Below are 5,325 nucleotides of genomic sequence, written 5' to 3'. Positions count from 1 at the left end.
GGTAAAGGAACAGATTTCAAGGCCAGTATTATGCAAATGTCTTAGGAGTTAACATCTCTTTTGACATCTCCTAGAAAAAATAATATGCTATGGTCTAGACAAGTGGTTTGTGCAGCAGGTGGGTAACCAACTGACAGGCTGCACCCAGTGCATGGTTGTAAATAGCTCCTTTTCAATCTAGCAACATGTCACAAGTGGGATCTGTCAGGGATCAATATTGGGCCCAATGATTTTTAATATTTTAGATTTTAATTTGTAAGTGATCTGGATGAGGGGATCAATTGTACCCTGATGAAGTTTTCTGACAATATCAAATTGAGTGGACACTTTGGAACAGAGACCCGCCCTGCAGGAAGGCCTGGATAGGCTGGAAGAGAACCTTATGAAGTTCAACAAGGACAAGTGCAAAGTCTTACACCCGGGATAATATAATCCAGGAGTACAGCACAGGCTGGGATCTCCCTGGCTCTGTGGAAAGGGATCTCTACCTGGGGTCCTGGTGGACAACAAGCTCAATAGGAGTGAACAGTGTTCTGCTGTAGCATAAAAAGCCAACATGGTGCTGGGTTGCATCAACATAGGCATCACCAGCAGAGATAAAGAAGTCATTATCCCACTGTACTCAGCACTTGTCAGGCCACACCTGTGTTCAGTTTTGGTTCCCATAATACAAAAAAGATGTGGACAGGCTGGAAAGGGTCCAGAGAAGGGCTACAAATGTAATCAAAGGAGTGGGAAGCCTGCCATATGAGGAAAGGCTGAGAGAACTGTGTTTGTTCAGCCTTGAGAAAAGAAGGCTCAGAAGAGACCTTATCACCATGCTCCAATATATAAAGGGTGGCTACAAAGAAGACATAGACTCCCTTTTTACAAGGAGTCACATGGAAAAACCAAGGAGTAATGGGCACAAGTTTTTTCTGGGGAGATTCTGACTGGATGCAAGAGAAAAATTTTTCACAATGAGAACAATCAGCCATTGGAATAATCTCCCCAAGGAAGTGGTGGATTCCCCAACACTGGACACTTCCAAGATTCAGCTGGATGGTGTGTCAGGCCATCTTGTCTAGACCGTGGTTTTGCCAAGAAAGGTTGGACCAGATGATCCTTGAGATCTCTTCCACCCTGGTATTGTATGATTGTATGACTCTATGACCTCATTTTTATAAGGGAAGATTATCTGACTTCACCCTTTCATACAGATGACCAATTAATTGTTTTGTCTGTTTTTAATTAATGAAGTCTTAATAAACGTAAACAGGACTCCTAAAGTCCTCACAGTTTTGTATCTGTGGATTAGACCTAGTACCATACTTTTACAATCAAACCTGAAAAGACCACATACAAAATCTGAAAATGACAGCAACTGGGGTGGCTCAGCCTGCTGTGGACAGCACACATTATTTCATGGAACCACTAATTATAAAGATTTATATTGTTTGTATACAGCATTACTTAACACTTGCTGTAAACAACATAAATTTATAAACTGGCTATATCTACAGTTCGTATCTGGACACCAAATAATCTGCTAGCTGCTGAGTCCACCAACTTGTCTGAGGTCTCAGACAACCGTGGTTCTATCCATGTCATCCCTCTATCCCAGCACTCTTTCCCTTTTGGTTTCCCTGTCTCAAATTTTTCCATCACCACTTAGAGCAGCTTTATCCCAAAAGAGATGCCTTCCACATGACCAAATACTTCAGTCATTCTGAACTTTTCCCACTTCCCCATCCAGGGACAGAGCTGTTTTCAAGATAAGCAGCCAGGGCACATTACTTGGGGAACCCAGCCATGAGTAGGATGCAGACAACAGCACATGTCATAAGAGTGATAAGGAGAAAAGGATGATGGGCCTATGCTGTAATATCTCCTTGAGACCTATATGCATCTAGAACTGGCTCAGATGAGGATGTCCCTCAGCTTATTTCAACTTCTCATTAGTTTTATGCATACCACATTGTTTTCAGATTTGGATTTTTGTGGTTTTACTGCAAGAAGAAGAATGCTACAGCGCAGTTACTGGGCAATGTCCCCACATCTTGATGAGAAAGCACTGTACAGATATCCTGATCATTACTGGTTATGACACTATGACCAGATCCTCTGTGTGAGGCAGACAGCATAAAGGAATTGAAGACAAGTGCTGCTCATCTCCAAGACTAGTGCTGCCCCTGGAATTAAACTACATGGCTAGTTAAGTTACTGCATGCCAGGGAGCTAACATTTGAAACTACTTATTCTCAGCTATTAACCATAACAGGAGGATGAGGCACTATATAGTGTGACAATGTGATAGAAATCAATAATACCATTTATGTGGAAAAAAAATCTCTGAATTGTTAGGGCTTTAAAATAGCAGTACCTTTCATGCTACCTTACTATCTCTGTAACATTTCTTGTTCCCAAGAATCAGACTCCGCTCCAGACTTCTCCTGTGTTTATTCATGGCTTCTCAAATTATAAGCTTCTTTTCCAGGTCTCATAAAATCAAGTAGAGTTCCTTATGTCCTGTAGAAAAGGTGACAGGTGGGCTCCCTCACAGATCCACCTTTCTCTTGTGCCTTTGCCCTGTCAGCTCAAAGGCATGCTGTTAATCTCTCTGTTGGAAATACTACTGTGGCTGCAGAATCCTGATGGCTTCCCAGTTGCCCAGAGATTGCAGATGGATTTACTAGGCTGTTAATGATTCTCACCCTGACCTGCTTCCATCTGATACAGAAACTTAATTTCATCTTCATAACAGTGAAATACATCCCCGAATACTCCTGTCATTCTCTTAGGATTTCTGAGATCGTCAGTGAAAATCTGATCTGTGTGAATGTAATAATTTCTTGTTTATTTGTAGCAGTCCAACACAAAAATCAGCATCTTACTACACAAGATGCAATACAACCTCAGCACAAAAAGATGATCTCTCCCTCTGAGGATATACAGCTTTTTCTATTTGTTTCTTTTTTTCCTCTTTTTTCACTTTACTCCTGTACTGGGTCTTGCTGGGATGGAGTTAATTTTCTTCATAGCAGGCCATATTGTGCTCTGTTCTGGATTTTTGTAACTAAAACGGTGTTGATAACACACCAGTGGTTTGGCTATTACTGAACAGCGCTTGCACAGCATCCAGGTTTTCTCTTTTTCCCACTCTGCTCCCTCAGTGAGTAGGTTGTTGATGCCCAAGAAATTGAGAGGTGACACAACCAGGACAGCTAAGACAAACTGGCCAAAGGGATATCCCATACCACATGGTGCCGTGCTCAGCAATAAAAGCTAGGGGGAAAGGAGGAGGAAGTGGGGATGTTCCTGGTTATGGCGTTTGTCTTCCCAAGCAATTGTTACTCACACTGAGGTCCTGCTTTCCAGGAAGTGGCTGGGAACCTGCCTACTGATGGGAAGTAGTGAATTAATTTTTTATTGTGCTTTGCTTGCACACACACTTTTTCTTCACCTTTTAAACTGTCTTTATCTCAACCCAGGAGTTTTATCACTTTTGATCTTCTGATTCTCTCCCCCATCCAGCTGGTGGGGGGAGTTAGTAAGCAATGAGGTGGGTGCTTTGTTGGTGGCCAGGGTCAACCCAGCACACCTCCTTAATTGTTTTGTACTCTGTGTGCCCAGGATTTGTCTGCAGTAAAGTTTAGCAGTGGCATCCCGGCAAATGGCGCCCCCCTCCACAGATTTCAGCTGAAACCATGCGGAGCTACCAAGGAGCAAGAAAAAGGTGCTCTGACCTTGGAGGGAACCTCAGTACCTGACAGAGTAGACAGAACCTCGTGGCCTGTGGTTTGGGGAGCTGTGTTCCACTCTTGATTTTGTCACAGAACTTTACTGCAGTCATTTCCCCAGTTGTAAAATAAGGGAGAAATGTTACTTTGGTAACAAAAGCCACAGCTACAGCTACTGATGATGCAGTGAACATGCTTACTCTTGGGACAGGGTGAGGATAAAGGTGGTCAACTGTCTTGGACATGATCTAAATGGAAATTGACATTTAGGGCATTATTATGAATGGAAAATACATGGTTATAAAATGTATGTAGTTTTGTTTATGATGAAGGCAACAGGAGTTTTGCTTCATACTATATCAAAAAAACTTCAGGCAGAAGTTCAGCTAGGAACACATCTTCACTGAAATGCAATAAACAAAATTATGGTTAAGGTTGCTGTGGCATGGGGCCTCTGCCCTTTCATGTCCAAGGAAGACTCCACAGCCCTGCTTCAGTCTAGCAGGCGGTGAGCAGCATAGGTCTGTCCATGATGAAGATTTAACCACCATCAGGGTGCAGTAGACTCACCCTTCTTCACTCCATGTTTCACTACTACACAAGCTCTTACATCACCCACTGCAACAACAGTGTTCATTCGGCAATGAAAACAACATCTTTTATCAGTTTGACTCTGACTGTGTGAGGTTAATGAGAGCAGCTGTAGCCATCTCAATAGACACTAGCTTTGGGGTTTGAAGTTGTAGCCAGATGAATGGCCCAGTCACATGCCTGAAGACTTCAAGAGGTCTAAACCTGGTAATAAGCCTGGCAATGCTGATCTGCCAAATGCCCTGTTTTCCCTGGTATCCTCGGTCCCAAACTGTGGTTCCATACAGGTATAGGAAGTGAGTCGGGCCTTTACGCAAGAGAACCATAAGACAGTGCAGTTAATGAAGACTCCAAGTGAGGGGCCAGCTATGCCAGGCAGGAGAAGAAGCCTGAGCCATTTCTTCCAGAGACTTCAGGGACTGCGTCTGGGTCACGCATCAATCTCGGTTGAAGACCTAGGTGTCAGGAAGCCTGTAGATTATGGCATTCTCATCTGCAACGTAAAATAGTTATGGTCAGGTAATTAACATTGATACACTGAGTAACTGCTTTCATGAGGCGCATAATAATACCCTGGTGTCTTATGGCATGAGCCAAAGGCCCGAGCTGCTGGGGACTCAGACACACGCTCAGGACGGGGGACACTTGCAGGGCCTCAGCCAACACGTGGGGCTCCCAGGACGCCTCGGCCTGCCTCTGCCGGTGGGGGCCCGTGAGGCAGGCTCCCCCCATGGGGCCCACCCTGGGCAGGAGGGAGGCCCTGACCCTCCTGGGAGCAGAGAGCACCCTAAGCGCGGGCAGTGGGTGAAGCGCGATGCAGGAGAAGGGGGAGCTGCAGGCGACGGGTTTTCTCCCTTACGGCCGCCCAGGATGTGCGTCTCCCCCGGGGAGATCACTGGATTAAATCACCGAACAGCCCCAACTCCTGCGAGGGCAGAGCCGGGGCAGGTGGGGTGAGCTCTGCTGCCACCCGCCGCCTGCGCTGCCGAGGAGGCGAGGGGGAGGCGAAGGCGAG

Source organism: Athene cunicularia (genome assembly GCF_003259725.1).
Source record: "Athene cunicularia isolate RWA chromosome 3 unlocalized genomic scaffold, athCun1 chr3_part1, whole genome shotgun sequence".
NCBI lineage: Eukaryota > Metazoa > Chordata > Aves > Strigiformes > Strigidae > Athene > Athene cunicularia.
Note: the sequence above shows the minus strand (reverse complement) of the source record.